Source organism: Lampris incognitus, chromosome 2, assembly GCF_029633865.1.
Source record: "Lampris incognitus isolate fLamInc1 chromosome 2, fLamInc1.hap2, whole genome shotgun sequence".
Classification (NCBI taxonomy): domain Eukaryota; kingdom Metazoa; phylum Chordata; class Actinopteri; order Lampriformes; family Lampridae; genus Lampris; species Lampris incognitus.
In genome coordinates, this window is record NC_079212.1 from 66,808,251 (window position 1) to 66,829,366 (window position 21,116).

Here is a 21,116-nt window from a genome sequence, read left to right on the forward strand (position 1 = left end):
TCTATACAGCGTGTATAAATGAATAGAGGAGTGTCTAGGTATAGATGTCTATACAGTGTGTATAGATGAATAGAGGAGTGTTTAGGTATAGATGTCTATACCGAGTGTATAGATGAATAGAGGAGTGTTTAGGTATAGATGTCTATACAAAGTGTATAGATGAATACAGGAGCGTTTAGGTATAGATGTCTACACAGAGTGTATAGATGAATAGAGGAGTGTTTAGGTATAGATCTCTATACAGGGTGTATAGATGAATAGAGGAGTGTTTAGGTATATATATCTATACGTAGTGTATAGGTGAATAGAGGAGTGTTTAGGTATAGATGTCTATACATGGTGTATAGATGAATAGAGGAGTGCTTAGGTAAAGATGTCTATACAGCGTGTATAGATGAATAGAGGAGTGTTTAGGTATACATATCTATACGTAGTGTATAGGTGAATAGAGGAGTGTTTAGGTATAGATGTCTATACATGGTGTATAGATGAATAGAGGAGTGCTTAGGTATAGATGTCTATACAGCGTGTATAGATGAATAGAGGAGTGTGTAGGTATAGATGTCTATACAGTGTGTATAGATGAATAGAGGAGTGTTTAGGTATAGATGTCTATACAAAGTGTATAGATGAATACAGGAGCGTTTAGGTATAGATGTCTATAGAGAGTGTATAGATGAATAGAGGAGTGTTTAGGTATAGATGTCTATACAGAGTGTATAGATGAATAGAGGAGTGTTTAGGTATAGATGTCTATACCGAGTGTATAGATGAATAGAGGAGTGTTTAGGTATAGATGTCTATACATGGTGTATAGATGAATAGAGGAGTGTTTAGGTATAGATATCTATACAGAGTGTATAGATGAATAGATGAGTGTTTAGGTATAGATGTCTATACAGAGTGTATAGATGAATAGAGGAGTGTTTAGGTATAGATGTCTATACATAGTTTATAGGTGAATAGAGGAGTGTTTAGGTATATATATCTATACAGAGTGTATAGATGAATAGAGGAGTGTTTAGGTATAGATGTCTATACAGAGTGTATAGATGAATAGAGGAGTGTTTAGGTATAGATGTTTATACAGAGTGTATAGATGAATGGAGGAGTGTTTAGGTATAGCTGTCTATACAAAGTGTATAGATGAATAGAGGAGTGTCTAGGTATAGATGTCTATACAGTGTGTATAGATGAATAGAGGAGTGTTTAGGTATAGATGTCTATACCGAGTGTATAGATGAATAGAGGAGTGTTTAGGTATAGATATCTATACGTAGTGTATAGGTGAATAGAGGAGTGTTTAGGTATAGATGTCTATACATGGTGTATAGATGAAATGAGGAGTGCTTAGGTATAGATGTCTATACAGCGTGTATAAATGAATAGAGGAGTGTCTAGGTATAGATGTCTATACAGTGTGTATAGATGAATAGAGGAGTGTTTAGGTATAGATGTCTATACCGAGTGTATAGATGAATAGAGGAGTGTTTAGGTATAGATGTCTATACAAAGTGTATAGATGAATACAGGAGCGTTTAGGTATAGATGTCTACACAGAGTGTATAGATGAATAGAGGAGTGTTTAGGTATAGATCTCTATACAGGGTGTATAGATGAATAGAGGAGTGTTTAGGTATAGATGTCTGTACATGGTGTACAGATGAATAGAGGAGTGTTTAGGTATAGAGGTGTATATATGGTGTATAGATGAATAGAGGAGTGTTTAGGTATAGATGTCTATACAGAGTGTACAGATGAATAGAGGAGTGTTTAGGTATAGATCTCTATACAGGGTGTATAGATGAATAGAGGAGTGTTTAGGTGTAGATGTCTGTACATGGTGTACAGATGAATAGAGGAGTGTTTAGGTATATATGTCTATATATGGTGTATAGATGAATAGAGGAGTGTTTAGGTATATATATCTATACGTAGTGTATAGGTGAATAGAGGAGTGTTTAGGTATAGATGTCTATACATGGTGTATAGATGAATAGAGGAGTGCTTAGGTATAGATGTCTATACAGCGTGTATAGATGAATAGAGGAGTGTCTAGGTATAGATGTCTAAACAGTGTGTATAGATGAATAGAGGAGTGTTTAGGTATAGATGTCTATACAAAGTGTATAGATGAATACAGGAGCGTTTAGGTATAGATGTCTACACAGAGTGTATAGATGAATAGAGGAGTGTCTAGGTATAGATGTCTGTACATGGTGTACAGATGAATAGAAGAGTGTTTAGGTATAGATGTCTATATATGGTGTATAGATGAATATAGGTGTGTTTAGGTATAGACGTCTATACAGAGTTTATAGAAGAATAGAAGAGTGTTTAGGTATAGATGTGTATACAGAGTGTATAGATGAATAGATGAGTGTTTAGTTATAGATGTCTATACCGAGTGTATAGATGAATAGAGGAGTGTTTAGGTATAGATGTCTATACATGGTGTATAGATGAATAGAGGAGTGTTTAGGTATAGATATCTATACAGAGTGTATAGATGAATAGAGGAGTGTTTAGGTATAGATGTCTATACAGAGTGTATAGATGAATAGAGGAGTGTTTAGGTATAGATGTCTATACATAGTTTATAGGTGAATAGAGGAGTGTTTAGGTATATATATCTATACAGAGTGTATAGATGAATAGAGGAGTGTTTAGGTATAGATGTCTATACAGAGTGTATAGATGAATAGAGGAGTGTTTAGGTATAGATGTTTATACAGAGTGTATAGATGAATGGAGGAGTTTTTAGGTATAGCTGTCTATACAAAGTGTATAGATGAATAGAGGAGTGTGTAGGTATAGATGTCTGTACACGGTCTACAGATGAATAGAGGAGTGTTTAGGTATAGATGTCTATATATGGTGTATAGATGAAGAGAGGTGTGTTTAGGTATAGACGTCTATATAGAGTTTATAGATGAATAGAGGAGTGTTTAGGTATAGATGTCTATACAGAGTGTATAGATGAATAGAGGAGTGTCTAGGTATAGATGTCTATACAGAGTGTATAGATGAATAGAGGAGTGTTTAGATATAGATGTCTATAGAGAGTGATTAGATGAATAGAGGAGTGTTTAAGTATAAATGTCTATATATAGTGTATAGATGAATAGGATAGTGTTTAGGTATAGATGTCTATACAGAGTGTATAGATGAATAGAGGAGTGTTTAGGTATAGATCTCTATACAGGCTGTATACATGAATAGAGGAGTGTTTAGGTGTAGATGTCTGTACATGGTGTACAGATGAATAGAGGAGTGTTTAGGTATAGATGTCTATGCAGAGTGTATCGATGAATAGAGGAGTGTTTAAGTATAGATGTCTATACATAGTGTATAGATGAATAGAAGAGTGTTTAGGTATAGATGTCTACACAGAGTGTATAGATGAATAGAGGAGTGTTTAGGTATAGATCTCTATACAGGGTGTATAGATGAATAGAGGAGTGTTTAGGTATAGATGTCTGTACATGGTGTACAGATGAATAGAGGAGTGTTTAGGTATAGATGTCTATACAGAGTTTATAGATGAATAGAGGAGTGTTTAGGTATAGATCTCTATACAGGGTGTATAGATGAATAGAGGAGTGTTTAGGTGTAGATGTCTGTACATGGTGTACAGATGAATAGAGGAGTGTTTAGGTATATATGTCTATATATGGTGTATGGATGAATAGAGGAGTTTTTAGGTATAGATGTCTATACGTAGTGTATAGTTGAATAGAGGAGTGTTTAGGTATAGATGTCTATACATGGTGTATAGATGAATAGAGGAGTGTTTAGGTATAGATGTCTATACAGAGTGTATAGATGAATAGAGGAGTGTTTAGGTATAGATGTCTATACATAGTTTATAGGTGAATAGAGGAGTGTTTAGGTATATATATCTATACAGAGTGTATAGATGAATAGAGGAGTGTTTAGGTATAGATGTCTATACATGGTGTATAGATGAATAGAGGAGTGCTTAGGTATAGATGTCTGTACAGCGTGTATAGATGAATAGAGGAGTGTCTAGGTATAGATGTCTATACAGTGTGTATAGATGAATAGAGGAGTGTTTAGGTATAGATGTCTATACCGAGTGTATAGATGAATAGAGGAGTGTTTAGGTATAGATGTCTGTACATGGTGTACAGATGAATAGAGGAGTGTTTAGGTATAGATGTCTATACAGAGTTTATAGATGAATAGAGGAGTGTTTAGGTATAGATCTCTATACAGGGTGTATAGATGAATAGAGGAGTGTTTAGGTGTAGATGTCTGTACATGGTGTACAGATGAATAGAGGAGTGTTTAGGTATATATGTCTATATATGGTGTATGGATGAATAGAGGAGTTTTTAGGTATAGATGTCTATACGTAGTGTATAGTTGAATAGAGGAGTGTTTAGGTATAGATGTCTATACATGGTGTATAGATGAATAGAGGAGTGTTTAGGTATAGATGTCTATACAGAGTGTATAGATGAATAGAGGAGTGTTTAGGTATAGATGTCTATACATAGTTTATAGGTGAATAGAGGAGTGTTTAGGTATATATATCTATACAGAGTGTATAGATGAATAGAGGAGTGTTTAGGTATAGATGTCTATACATGGTGTATAGATGAATAGAGGAGTGCTTAGGTATAGATGTCTGTACAGCGTGTATAGATGAATAGAGGAGTGTCTAGGTATAGATGTCTATACAGTGTGTATAGATGAATAGAGGAGTGTTTAGGTATAGATGTCTATACCGAGTGTATAGATGAATAGAGGAGTGTTTAGGTATATATGTCTATACAAAGTGTATAGATGAATACAGGAGCGTTTAGGTATATATGTCTATACAAAGTGTATAGATGAATACAGGAGCGTTTAGGTATAGATGTCTACACAGAGTGTATAGATGAACAGAGGAGTGTTTAGGTATAGATCTCTATACAGGGTGTATAGATGAATAGAGGAGTGTTTAGGTATAGATGTCTGTACATGGTGTACAGATGAATAGAGGAGTGTTTAGGTATAGAGGTGTATATATGGTGTATAGATGAATAGAGGAGTGTTTAGGTATAGATGTCTATACAGAGTGTACAGATGAATAGAGGAGTGCTTAGGTATAGATCTCTATACAGGGTGTAGAGATGAATAGAGGAGTGTTTAGGTGTAGATGTCTGTACATGGTGTACAGATGAATAGAGGAGTGTTTAGGTATATATGTCTATATATGGTGTATAGATGAATAGAGGAGTGTTTAGGTATATATATCTATACGTAGTGTATAGGTGAATAGAGGAGTGTTTAGGTATAGATGTCTATACATGGTGTATAGATGAATAGAGGAGTGCTTAGGTATAGATGTCTATACAGCGTGTATAGATGAATAGAGGAGTGTCTAGGTATAGATGTCTATACAGTGTGTATAGATGAATAGAGGAGTGTTTAGGTATAGATGTCTATACCGAGTGTATAGATGAATAGAGGAGTGTTTAGGTAGAGATGTCTATACAAAGTGTATAGATGAATACAGGAGCGTTTAGGTATAGATGTCTATAGAGAGTGTATAGATGAATAGAGGAGTGTTTAGGTATAGATGTCTATACAGAGTGTATAGATGAATAGAGGAGTGTTTAGGTATAGATGTCTATACATAGTTTATAGGTGAATAGAGGAGTGTTTAGGTATATATATCTATACAGAGTGTATAGATGAATAGAGGAGTGTTTAGGTATAGATGTCTATACAGAGTGTATAGATGAATAGAGGAGTGTTTAGGTATAGATGTTTATACAGAGTGTATAGATGAATGGAGGAGTGTTTAGGTATAGCTGTCTATACAAAGTGTATAGATGAATAGAGGAGTGTCTAGGTATAGATGTCTATACAGTGTGTATAGATGAATAGAGGAGTGTTTAGGTATAGATGTCTATACCGAGTGTATAGATGAATAGAGGAGTGTTTAGGTATAGATATCTATACGTAGTGTATAGGTGAATAGAGGAGTGTTTAGGTATAGATGTCTATACATGGTGTATAGATGAAATGAGGAGTGCTTAGGTATAGATGTCTATACAGCGTGTATAAATGAATAGAGGAGTGTCTAGGTATAGATGTCTATACAGTGTGTATAGATGAATAGAGGAGTGTTTAGGTATAGATGTCTATACCGAGTGTATAGATGAATAGAGGAGTGTTTAGGTATAGATGTCTATACAAAGTGTATAGATGAATACAGGAGCGTTTAGGTATAGATGTCTACACAGAGTGTATAGATGAATAGAGGAGTGTTTAGGTATAGATCTCTATACAGGGTGTATAGATGAATAGAGGAGTGTTTAGGTATAGATGTCTATACAAAGTGTATAGATGAATAGAGGAGTGTTTAGGTGTAGATGTCTGTACATGGTGTACAGATGAATAGAGGAGTGTTTAGGTATATATGTCTATATATGGTGTATAGATGAATAGAGGAGTGTTTAGGTATATATATCTATACGTAGTGTATAGGTGAATAGAGGAGTGTTTAGGTATATATGTCTATACATGGTGTATAGATGAATAGAGGAGTGCTTAGGTATAGATGTCTATACAGCGTGTATAGATGAATAGAGGAGTGTCTAGGTATAGATGTCTATACAGTGTGTATAGATGAATAGAGGAGTGTTTAGGTATAGATGTCTATACCGAGTGTATAGATGAATAGAGGAGTGTTTAGGTATAGATGTCTATACAAAGTGTATAGATGAATACAGGAGCGTTTAGGTATAGATGTCTATAGAGAGTGTATAGATGAATAGAGGAGTGTTTAGGTATAGATGTCTATACAGAGTGTATAGATGAATAGAGGAGTGTTTAGGTATAGATGTCTATACATAGTTTATAGGTGAATAGAGGAGTGTTTAGGTATATATATCTATACAGAGTGTATAGATGAATAGAGGAGTGTTTAGGTATAGATGTCTATACAGAGTGTATAGATGAATAGAGGAGTGTTTAGGTATAGATGTTTATACAGAGTGTATAGATGAATGGAGGAGTGTTTAGGTATAGCTGTCTATACAAAGTGTATAGATGAATAGAGGAGTGTCTAGGTATAGATGTCTATACAGTGTGTATAGATGAATAGAGGAGTGTTTAGGTATAGATGTCTATACCGAGTGTATAGATGAATAGAGGAGTGTTTAGGTATATATATCTATACGTAGTGTATAGGTGAATAGAGGAGTGTTTAGGTATAGATGTCTATACATGGTGTATAGATGAAATGAGGAGTGCTTAGGTATAGATGTCTATACAGCGTGTATAAATGAATAGAGGAGTGTCTAGGTATAGATGTCTATACAGTGTGTATAGATGAATAGAGGAGTGTTTAGGTATAGATGTCTATACCGAGTGTATAGATGAATAGAGGAGTGTTTAGGTATAGATGTCTATACAAAGTGTATAGATGAATACAGGAGCGTTTAGGTATAGATGTCTACACAGAGTGTATAGATGAATAGAGGAGTGTTTAGGTATAGATCTCTATACAGGGTGTATAGATGAATAGAGGAGTGTTTAGGTATAGATGTCTGTACATGGTGTACAGATGAATAGAGGAGTGTTTAGGTATAGAGGTGTATATATGGTGTATAGATGAATAGAGGAGTGTTTAGGTATAGATGTCTATACAGAGTGTAGAGATGAATAGAGGAGTGTTTAGGTATAGATCTCTATACAGGGTGTATAGATGAATAGAGGAGTGTTTAGGTGTAGATGTCTGTACATGGTGTACAGATGAATAGAGGAGGGTTTAGGTATATATGTCTATATATGGTGTATAGATGAATAGAGGAGTGTTTAGGTATATATATCTATACGTAGTGTATAGGTGAATAGAGGAGTGTTTAGGTATAGATGTCTATACATGGTGTATAGATGAATAGAGGAGTGCTTAGGTATAGATGTCTATACAGCGTGTATAGATGAATAGAGGAGTGTCTAGGTATAGATGTCTAAACAGTGTGTATAGATGAATAGAGGAGTGTTTAGGTATAGATGTCTATACAAAGTGTATAGATGAATACAGGAGCGTTTAGGTATAGATGTCTACACAGAGTGTATAGATGAATAGAGGAGTGTCTAGGTATAGATGTCTGTACATGGTGTACAGATGAATAGAAGAGTGTTTAGGTATAGATGTCTATATATGGTGTATAGATGAATATAGGTGTGTTTAGGTATAGACGTCTATACAGAGTTTATAGAAGAATAGAAGAGTGTTTAGGTATAGATGTGTATACAGAGTGTATAGATGAATAGATGAGTGTTTAGTTATAGATGTCTATACCGAGTGTATAGATGAATAGAGGAGTGTCTAGGTATAGATGTCTATACAGTGTGTATAGATGAGTAGAGGAGTGTTTAGGTATAGATATCTATACAGAGTGTATAGATGAATAGAGGAGTGTTTAGGTATAGATGTCTATACAGAGTGTATAGATGAATAGAGGAGTGTTTAGGTATAGATGTCTATACATAGTTTATAGGTGAATAGAGGAGTGTTTAGGTATATATATCTATACAGAGTGTATAGATGAATAGAGGAGTGTTTAGGTATAGATGTCTATACAGAGTGTATAGATGAATAGAGGAGTGTTTAGGTATAGATGTTTATACAGAGTGTATAGATGAATGGAGGATTTTTTAGGTATAGCTGTCTATACAAAGTGTATAGATGAATAGAGGAGTGTCTAGGTATAGATGTCTGTACACGGTCTACAGATGAATAGAGGAGTGTTTAGGTATAGATGTCTATATATGGTGTATAGATGAAGAGAGGTGTGTTTAGGTATAGACGTCTATATAGAGTTTATAGATGAATAGAGGAGTGTTTAGGTATAGATGTCTATACAGAGTGTATAGATGAATAGAGGAGTGTCTAGGTATAGATGTCTATACAGAGTGTATAGATGAATAGAGGAGTGTTTAGATATAGATGTCTATAGAGAGTGATTAGATGAATAGAGGAGTGTTTAAGTATAAATGTCTATATATAGTGTATAGATGAATAGGATAGTGTTTAGGTATAGATGTCTATACAGAGTGTATAGATGAATAGAGGAGTGCTTAGGTATAGATCTCTATACAGGCTGTATACATGAATAGAGGAGTGTTTAGGTGTAGATGTCTGTACATGGTGTACAGATGAATAGAGGAGTGTTTAGGTATAGATGTCTATATAGGGTGTATAGATGAATAGAGGTGTGTTTAGGTATAGATGTCTATACATAGTGTATAGGTGAATAGAGGAGTGTTTAGGTATAGATGTCTATGCAGAGTGTATCGATGAATAGAGGAGTGTTTAAGTATAGATGTCTATACATAGTGTATAGATGAATAGAAGAGTGTTTAGGTATAGATGTCTACACAGAGTGTATAGATGAATAGAGGAGTGTTTAGGTATAGATCTCTATACAGGGTGTATAGATGAATAGAGGAGTGTTTAGGTATAGATGTCTGTACATGGTGTACAGATGAATAGAGGAGTGTTTAGGTATAGATGTCTATACAGAGTTTATAGATGAATAGAGGAGTGTTTAGGTATAGATCTCTATACAGGGTGTATAGATGAATAGAGGAGTGTTTAGCTGTAGATGTCTGTACATGGTGTACAGATGAATAGAGGAGTGTTTAGGTATATATGTCTATATATGGTGTATGGATGAATAGAGGAGTTTTTAGGTATAGATGTCTATACGTAGTGTATAGTTGAATAGAGGAGTGTTTAGGTATAGATGTCTATACATGGTGTATAGATGAATAGAGGAGTGTTTAGGTATAGATGTCTATACAGAGTGTATAGATGAATAGAGGAGTGTTTAGGTATAGATGTCTATACATAGTTTATAGGTGAATAGAGGAGTGTTTAGGTATATATATCTATACAGAGTGTATAGATGAATAGAGGAGTGTTTAGGTATAGATGTCTATACAGAGTGTATAGATGAATAGAGGAGTGTTTAGGTATAGATGTTTATACAGAGTGTATAGATGAATGGAGGAGTTTTTAGGTATAGCTGTCTATACAAAGTGTATAGATGAATAGAGGAGTGTCTAGGTATAGATGTCTGTACACGGTCTACAGATGAATAGAGGAGTGTTTAGGTATAGATGTCTATATATGGTGTATAGATGAAGAGAGGTGTGTTTAGGTATAGACGTCTATATAGAGTTTATAGATGAATAGAGGAGTGTTTAGGTATAGATGTCTATACAGAGTGTATAGATGAATAGAGGAGTGTCTAGGTATAGATGTCTATACAGAGTGTATAGATGAATAGAGGAGTGTTTAGATATAGATGTCTATAGAGAGTGATTAGATGAATAGAGGAGTGTTTAAGTATAAATGTCTATATATAGTGTATAGATGAACAGGATAGTGTTTAGGTATAGATGTCTATACAGAGTGTATAGATGAATAGAGGAGTGTTTAGGTATAGATCTCTATACAGGCTGTATACATGAATAGAGGAGTGTTTAGGTGTAGATGTCTGTACATGGTGTACAGATGAATAGAGGAGTGTTTAGGTATAGATGTCTATATAGGGTGTATAGATGAATAGAGGAGTGTTTAGGTATAGATGTCTATACATAGTGTATAGGTGAATAGAGGAGTGTTTAGGTATAGATGTCTATGCAGAGTGTATCGATGAATAGAGGAGTGTTTAAGTATAGATGTCTATACATAGTGTATAGATGAATAGAAGAGTGTTTAGGTATAGATGTCTACACAGAGTGTATAGATGAATAGAGGAGTGTTTAGGTATAGATCTCTATACAGGGTGTATAGATGAATAGAGGAGTGTTTAGGTATAGATGTCTGTACATGGTGTACAGATGAATAGAGGAGTGTTTAGGTATAGATGTCTATACAGAGTTTATAGATGAATAGAGGAGTGTTTAGGTATAGATGTCTATACATGGTGTATAGATGAATAGAGGAGTGCTTAGGTATAGATGTCTATACAGCGTGTATAGATGAATAGAGGAGTGTCTAGGTATAGATGTCTAAACAGTGTGTATAGATGAATAGAGGAGTGTTTAGGTATAGATGTCTATACAAAGTGTATAGATGAATACAGGAGCGTTTAGGTATAGATGTCTACACAGAGTGTATAGATGAATAGAGGAGTGTCTAGGTATAGATGTCTGTACATGGTGTACAGATGAATAGAAGAGTGTTTAGGTATAGATGTCTATATATGGTGTATAGATGAATATAGGTGTGTTTAGGTATAGACGTCTATACAGAGTTTATAGAAGAATAGAAGAGTGTTTAGGTATAGATGTGTATACAGAGTGTATAGATGAATAGATGAGTGTTTAGTTATAGATGTCTATACCGAGTGTATAGATGAATAGAGGAGTGTCTAGGTATAGATGTCTATACAGTGTGTATAGATGAGTAGAGGAGTGTTTAGGTATAGATATCTATACAGAGTGTATAGATGAATAGAGGAGTGTTTAGGTATAGATGTCTATACAGAGTGTATAGATGAATAGAGGAGTGTTTAGGTATAGATGTCTATACATAGTTTATAGGTGAATAGAGGAGTGTTTAGGTATATATATCTATACAGAGTGTATAGATGAATAGAGGAGTGTTTAGGTATAGATGTCTATACAGAGTGTATAGATGAATAGAGGAGTGTTTAGGTATAGATGTTTATACAGAGTGTATAGATGAATGGAGGATTTTTTAGGTATAGCTGTCTATACAAAGTGTATAGATGAATAGAGGAGTGTCTAGGTATAGATGTCTGTACACGGTCTACAGATGAATAGAGGAGTGTTTAGGTATAGATGTCTATATATGGTGTATAGATGAAGAGAGGTGTGTTTAGGTATAGACGTCTATATAGAGTTTATAGATGAATAGAGGAGTGTTTAGGTATAGATGTCTATACAGAGTGTATAGATGAATAGAGGAGTGTCTAGGTATAGATGTCTATACAGAGTGTATAGATGAATAGAGGAGTGTTTAGATATAGATGTCTATAGAGAGTGATTAGATGAATAGAGGAGTGTTTAAGTATAAATGTCTATATATAGTGTATAGATGAATAGGATAGTGTTTAGGTATAGATGTCTATACAGAGTGTATAGATGAATAGAGGAGTGCTTAGGTATAGATCTCTATACAGGCTGTATACATGAATAGAGGAGTGTTTAGGTGTAGATGTCTGTACATGGTGTACAGATGAATAGAGGAGTGTTTAGGTATAGATGTCTATATAGGGTGTATAGATGAATAGAGGTGTGTTTAGGTATAGATGTCTATACATAGTGTATAGGTGAATAGAGGAGTGTTTAGGTATAGATGTCTATGCAGAGTGTATCGATGAATAGAGGAGTGTTTAAGTATAGATGTCTATACATAGTGTATAGATGAATAGAAGAGTGTTTAGGTATAGATGTCTACACAGAGTGTATAGATGAATAGAGGAGTGTTTAGGTATAGATCTCTATACAGGGTGTATAGATGAATAGAGGAGTGTTTAGGTATAGATGTCTGTACATGGTGTACAGATGAATAGAGGAGTGTTTAGGTATAGATGTCTATACAGAGTTTATAGATGAATAGAGGAGTGTTTAGGTATAGATCTCTATACAGGGTGTATAGATGAATAGAGGAGTGTTTAGCTGTAGATGTCTGTACATGGTGTACAGATGAATAGAGGAGTGTTTAGGTATATATGTCTATATATGGTGTATGGATGAATAGAGGAGTTTTTAGGTATAGATGTCTATACGTAGTGTATAGTTGAATAGAGGAGTGTTTAGGTATAGATGTCTATACATGGTGTATAGATGAATAGAGGAGTGTTTAGGTATAGATGTCTATACAGAGTGTATAGATGAATAGAGGAGTGTTTAGGTATAGATGTCTATACATAGTTTATAGGTGAATAGAGGAGTGTTTAGGTATATATATCTATACAGAGTGTATAGATGAATAGAGGAGTGTTTAGGTATAGATGTCTATACAGAGTGTATAGATGAATAGAGGAGTGTTTAGGTATAGATGTTTATACAGAGTGTATAGATGAATGGAGGAGTTTTTAGGTATAGCTGTCTATACAAAGTGTATAGATGAATAGAGGAGTGTCTAGGTATAGATGTCTGTACACGGTCTACAGATGAATAGAGGAGTGTTTAGGTATAGATGTCTATATATGGTGTATAGATGAAGAGAGGTGTGTTTAGGTATAGACGTCTATATAGAGTTTATAGATGAATAGAGGAGTGTTTAGGTATAGATGTCTATACAGAGTGTATAGATGAATAGAGGAGTGTCTAGGTATAGATGTCTATACAGAGTGTATAGATGAATAGAGGAGTGTTTAGATATAGATGTCTATAGAGAGTGATTAGATGAATAGAGGAGTGTTTAAGTATAAATGTCTATATATAGTGTATAGATGAACAGGATAGTGTTTAGGTATAGATGTCTATACAGAGTGTATAGATGAATAGAGGAGTGTTTAGGTATAGATCTCTATACAGGCTGTATACATGAATAGAGGAGTGTTTAGGTGTAGATGTCTGTACATGGTGTACAGATGAATAGAGGAGTGTTTAGGTATAGATGTCTATATAGGGTGTATAGATGAATAGAGGAGTGTTTAGGTATAGATGTCTATACATAGTGTATAGGTGAATAGAGGAGTGTTTAGGTATAGATGTCTATGCAGAGTGTATCGATGAATAGAGGAGTGTTTAAGTATAGATGTCTATACATAGTGTATAGATGAATAGAAGAGTGTTTAGGTATAGATGTCTACACAGAGTGTATAGATGAATAGAGGAGTGTTTAGGTATAGATCTCTATACAGGGTGTATAGATGAATAGAGGAGTGTTTAGGTATAGATGTCTGTACATGGTGTACAGATGAATAGAGGAGTGTTTAGGTATAGATGTCTATACAGAGTTTATAGATGAATAGAGGAGTGTTTAGGTATAGATCTCTATACAGGGTGTATAGATGAATAGAGGAGTGTCTAGGTATAGATGTCTATACAGTGTGTATAGATGAATAGAGGAGTGTTTAGGTATAGATGTCTATACCGAGTGTATAGATGAATAGAGGAGTGTTTAGGTATAGATGTCTATACAAAGTGTATAGATGAATACAGGAGCGTTTAGGTATAGATGTCTACACAGAGTGTATAGATGAATAGAGGAGTGTCTAGGTATAGATGTCTGTACATGGTGTACAGATGAATAGAAGAGTGTTTAGGTATAGATGTCTATATATGGTGTATAGATGAATATAGGTGTGTTTAGGTATAGACGTCTATACAGAGTTTATAGAAGAATAGAAGAGTGTTTAGGTATAGATGTGTATACAGAGTGTATAGATGAATAGATGAGTGTTTAGTTATAGATGTCTATACCGAGTGTATAGATGAATAGAGGAGTGTTTAGGTATAGATGTCTATACATGGTGTATAGATGAATAGAGGAGTGTTTAGGTATAGATATCTATACAGAGTGTATAGATGAATAGAGGAGTGTTTAGGTATAGATGTCTATACAGAGTGTATAGATGAATAGAGGAGTGTTTAGGTATAGATGTCTATACATAGTTTATAGGTGAATAGAGGAGTGTTTAGGTATATATATCTATACAGAGTGTATAGATGAATAGAGGAGTGTTTAGGTATAGATGTCTATACAGAGTGTATAGATGAATAGAGGAGTGTTTAGGTATAGATGTTTATACAGAGTGTATAGATGAATGGAGGAGTTTTTAGGTATAGCTGTCTATACAAAGTGTATAGATGAATAGAGGAGTGTCTAGGTATAGATGTCTGTACACGGTCTACAGATGAATAGAGGAGTGTTTAGGTATAGATGTCTATATATGGTGTATAGATGAAGAGAGGTGTGTTTAGGTATAGACGTCTATATAGAGTTTATAGATGAATAGAGGAGTGTTTAGGTATAGATGTCTATACAGAGTGTATAGATGAATAGAGGAGTGTCTAGGTATAGATGTCTATACAGAGTGTATAGATGAATAGAGGAGTGTTTAGATATAGATGTCTATAGAGAGTGATTAGATGAATAGAGGAGTGTTTAAGTATAAATGTCTATATATAGTGTATAGATGAATAGGATAGTGTTTAGGTATAGATGTCTATACAGAGTGTATAGATGAATAGAGGAGTGTTTAGGTATAGATCTCTATACAGGCTGTATACATGAATAGAGGAGTGTTTAGGTGTAGATGTCTGTACATGGTGTACAGATGAATAGAGGAGTGTTTAGGTATAGATGTCTATATAGGGTGTATAGATGAATAGAGGAGTGTTTAGGTATAGATGTCTATACAGAGTGTATAGGTGAATAGAGGAGTGTTTAGGTATAGATGTCTATGCAGAGTGTATCGATGAATAGAGGAGTGTTTAAGTATAGATGTCTATACATAGTGTATAGATGAATAGAAGAGTGTTTAGGTATAGATGTCTACACAGAGTGTATAGATGAATAGAGGAGTGTTTAGGTATAGATCTCTATACAGGGTGTATAGATGAATAGAGGAGTGTTTAGGTATAGATGTCTGTACATGGTGTACAGATGAATAGAGGAGTGTTTAGGTATAGATGTCTATACAGAGTTTATAGATGAATAGAGGAGTGTTTAGGTATAGATCTCTATACAGGGTGTATAGATGAATAGAGGAGTGTTTAGGTGTAGATGTCTGTACATGGTGTACAGATGAATAGAGGAGTGTTTAGGTATATATGTCTATATATGGTGTATGGATGAATAGAGGAGTTTTTAGGTATAGATGTCTATACGTAGTGTATAGTTGAATAGAGGAGTGTTTAGGTATAGATGTCTATACATGGTGTATAGATGAATAGAGGAGTGTTTAGGTATAGATGTCTATACAGAGTGTATAGATGAATAGAGGAGTGTTTAGGTATAGATGTCTATACATAGTTTATAGGTGAATAGAGGAGTGTTTAGGTATATATATCTATACAGAGTGTATAGATGAATAGAGGAGTGTTTAGGTATAGATGTCTATACATGGTGTATAGATGAATAGAGGAGTGCTTAGGTATAGATGTCTGTACAGCGTGTATAGATGAATAGAGGAGTGTCTAGGTATAGATGTCTATACAGTGTGTATAGATGAATAGAGGAGTGTTTAGGTATAGATGTCTATACCGAGTGTATAGATGAATAGAGGAGTGTTTAGGTATAGATGTCTGTACATGGTGTACAGATGAATAGAGGAGTGTTTAGGTATAGATGTCTATACAGAGTTTATAGATGAATAGAGGAGTGTTTAGGTATAGATCTCTATACAGGGTGTATAGATGAATAGAGGAGTGTTTAGGTGTAGATGTCTGTACATGGTGTACAGATGAATAGAGGAGTGTTTAGGTATATATGTCTATATATGGTGTATGGATGAATAGAGGAGTTTTTAGGTATAGATGTCTATACGTAGTGTATAGTTGAATAGAGGAGTGTTTAGGTATAGATGTCTATACATGGTGTATAGATGAATAGAGGAGTGTTTAGGTATAGATGTCTATACAGAGTGTATAGATGAATAGAGGAGTGTTTAGGTATAGATGTCTATACATAGTTTATAGGTGAATAGAGGAGTGTTTAGGTATATATATCTATACAGAGTGTATAGATGAATAGAGGAGTGTTTAGGTATAGATGTCTATACATGGTGTATAGATGAATAGAGGAGTGCTTAGGTATAGATGTCTGTACAGCGTGTATAGATGGATAGAGGAGTGTCTAGGTATAGATGTCTATACAGTGTGTATAGATGAATAGAGGAGTGTTTAGGTATAGATGTCTATACCGAGTGTATAGATGAATAGAGGAGTGTTTAGGTATAGATGTCTATACATGGTGTATAGATGAATAGAGGAGTGCTTAGGTATAGATGTCTATACAGCGTGTATAGATGAGTAGAGGAGTGTCTAGGTATAGATGTCTATACAGTGTGTATAGATGAATAGAGGAGTGTTTAGGTATAGATGTCTATACCGAGTGTATAGATGAATAGAGGAGTGTTTAGGTATATATGTCTATACAAAGTGTATAGATGAATACAGGAGCGTTTAGGTATAGATGTCTACACAGAGTGTATAGATGAACAGAGGAGTGTTTAGGTATAGATCTCTATACAGGGTGTATAGATGAATAGAGGAGTGTTTAGGTATAGATGTCTGTACATGGTGTACAGATGAATAGAGGAGTGTTTAGGTATAGAGGTGTATATATGGTGTATAGATGAATAGAGGAGTGTTTAGGTATAGATGTCTATACAGAGTGTACAGATGAATAGAGGAGTGCTTAGGTATAGATCTCTATACAGGGTGTAGAGATGAATAGAGGAGTGTTTAGGTGTAGATGTCTGTACATGGTGTACAGATGAATAGAGGAGTGTTTAGGTATATATGTCTATATATGGTGTATAGATGAATAGAGGAGTGTTTAGGTATATATATCTATACGTAGTGTATAGGTGAATAGAGGAGTGTTTAGGTATAGATGTCTATACATGGTGTATAGATGAATAGAGGAGTGCTTAGGTATAGATGTCTATACAGCGTGTATAGATGAATAGAGGAGTGTCTAGGTATAGATGTCTATACAGTGTGTATAGATGAATAGAGGAGTGTTTAGGTATAGATGTCTATACCGAGTGTATAGATGAATAGAGGAGTGTTTAGGTATAGATGTCTATACAAAGTGTATAGATGAATACAGGAGCGTTTAGGTATAGATGTCTATATTGAGTGTATAGATGAATAGAGGAGTGTTTAGGTATAGATGTCTATACAGAGTGTATAGATGAATAGAGGAGTGTTTAGGTATAGATGTCTATACATAGTTTATAGGTGAATAGAGGAGTGTTTAGGTATATATATCTATACAGAGTGTATAGATGAATAGAGGAGTGTTTAGGTATAGATGTCTATACAGAGTGTATAGATGAATAGAGGAGTGTTTAGGTATAGATGTTTATACAGAGTGTATAGATGAATGGAGGAGTGTTTAGGTATAGCTGTCTATACAAAGTGTATAGATGAATAGAGGAGTGTCTAGGTATAGATGTCTATACAGTGTGTATAGATGAATAGAGGAGTGTTTAGGTATAGATGTCTATACCGAGTGTATAGATGAATAGAGGAGTGTTTAGGTATAGATATCTATACGTAGTGTATAGGTGAATAGAGGAGTGTTTAGGTATAGATGTCTATACATGGTGTATAGATGAAATGAGGAGTGCTTAGGTATAGATGTCTATACAGCGTGTATAAATGAATAGAGGAGTGTCTAGGTATAGATGTCTATACAGTGTGTATAGATGAATAGAGGAGTGTTTAGGTATAGATGTCTATACCGAGTGTATAGATGAATAGAGGAGTGTTTAGGTATAGATGTCTATACAAAGTGTATAGATGAATACAGGAGCGTTTAGGTATAGATGTCTACACAGAGTGTATAGATGAATAGAGGAGTGTTTAGGTATAGATCTCTATACAGGGTGTATAGATGAATAGAGGAGTGTTTAGGTATAGATGTCTGTACATGGTGTACAGATGAATAGAGGAGTGTTTAGGTATAGAGGTGTATATATGGTGTATAGATGAATAGAGGAGTGTTTAGGTATAGATGTCTATACAGAGTGTAGAGATGAATAGAGGAGTGTTTAGGTATATATCTCTATACAGGGTGTATAGATGAATAGAGGAGTGTTTAGGTGTAGATGTCTGTACATGGTGTACAGATGAATAGAGGAGGGTTTAGGTATATATGTCTATATATGGTGTATAGATGAATAGAGGAGTGTTTAGGTATATATATCTATACGTAGTGTATAGGTGAATAGAGGAGTGTTTAGGTATAGATGTCTATACATGGTGTATAGATGAATAGAGGAGTGCTTAGGTATAGATGTCTATACAGCGTGTATAGATGAATAGAGGAGTGTCTAGGTATAGATGTCTAAACAGTGTGTATAGATGAATAGAGGAGTGTTTAGGTATAGATGTCTATACAAAGTGTATAGATGAATACAGGAGCGTTTAGGTATAGATGTCTACACAGAGTGTATAGATGAATAGAGGAGTGTCTAGGTATAGATGTCTGTACATGGTGTACAGATGAATAGAAGAGTGTTTAGGTATAGATGTCTATATATGGTGTATAGATGAATATAGGTGTGTTTAGGTATAGACGTCTATACAGAGTTTATAGAAGAATAGAAGAGTGTTTAGGTATAGATGTGTATACAGAGTGTATAGATGAATAGATGAGTGTTTAGTTATAGATGTCTATACCGAGTGTATAGATGAATAGAGGAGTGTTTAGGTATAGATGTCTATACATGGTGTATAGATGAGTAGAGGAGTGTTTAGGTATAGATATCTATACAGAGTGTATAGATGAATAGAGGAGTGTTTAGGTATAGATGTCTATACAGAGTGTATAGATGAATAGAGGAGTGTTTAGGTATAGATGTCTATACATAGTTTATAGGTGAATAGAGGAGTGTTTAGGTATATATATCTATACAGAGTGTATAGATGAATAGAGGAGTGTTTAGGTATAGATGTCTATACAGAGTGTATAGATGAATAGAGGAGTGTTTAGGTATAGATGTTTATACAGAGTGTATAGATGAATGGAGGATTTTTTAGGTATAGCTGTCTATACAAAGTGTATAGATGAATAGAGGAGTGTCTAGGTATAGATGTCTGTACACGGTCTACAGATGAATAGAGGAGTGTTTAGGTATAGATGTCTATATATGGTGTATAGATGAAGAGAGGTGTGTTTAGGTATAGACGTCTATATAGAGTTTATAGATGAATAGAGGAGTGTTTAGGTATAGATGTCTATACAGAGTGTATAGATGAATAGAGGAGTGTCTAGGTATAGATGTCTATACAGAGTGTATAGATGAATAGAGGAGTGTTTAGATATAGATGTCTATAGAGAGTGATTAGATGAATAGAGGAGTGTTTAAGTATAAATGTCTATATATAGTGTATAGATGAATAGGATAGTGTTTAGGTATAGATGTCTATACAGAGTGTATAGATGAATAGAGGAGTGCTTAGGTATAGATCTCTATACAGGCTGTATACATGAATAGAGGAGTGTTTAGGTGTAGATGTCTGTACATGGTGTACAGATGAATAGAGGAGTGTTTAGGTATAGATGTCTATATAGGGTGTATAGATGAATAGAGGAGTGTTTAGGTATAGATGTCTATACATAGTGTATAGGTGAATAGAGGAGTGTTTAGGTATAGATGTCTATGCAGAGTGTATCGATGAATAGAGGAGTGTTTAAGTATAGATGTCTATACATAGTGTATAGATGAATAGAAGAGTGTTTAGGTATAGATGTCTACACAGAGTGTATAGATGAATAGAGGAGTGTTTAGGTATAGATCTCTATACAGGGTGTATAGATGAATAGAGGAGTGTTTAGGTATAGATGTCTGTACATGGTGTACAGATGAATAGAGGAGTGTTTAGGTATAGATGTCTATACAGAGTTTATAGATGAATAGAGGAGTGTTTAGGTATAGATCTCTATACAGGGTGTATAGATGAATAGAGGAGTGTTTAGGTGTAGATGTCTGTACATGGTGTACAGATGAATAGAGGAGTGTTTAGGTATATATGTCTATATATGGTGTATGGATGAATAGAGGAGTTTTTAGGTATAGATGTCTATACGTAGTGTATAGTTGAATAGAGGAGTGTTTAGGTATAGATGTCTATACATGGTGTATAGATGAATAGAGGAGTGTTTAGGTATAGATGTCTATACAGAGTGTATAGATGAATAGAGGAGTGTTTAGGTATAGATGTCTATACATAGTTTATAGGTGAATAGAGGAGTGTTTAGGTATATATATCTATACAGAGTGTATAGATGAATAGAGGAGTGTTTAGGTATAGATGTCTATACATGGTGTATAGATGAATAGAGGAGTGCTTAGGTATAGATGTCTGTACAGCGTGTATAGATGAATAGAGGAGTGTCTAGGTATAGATGTCTATACAGTGTG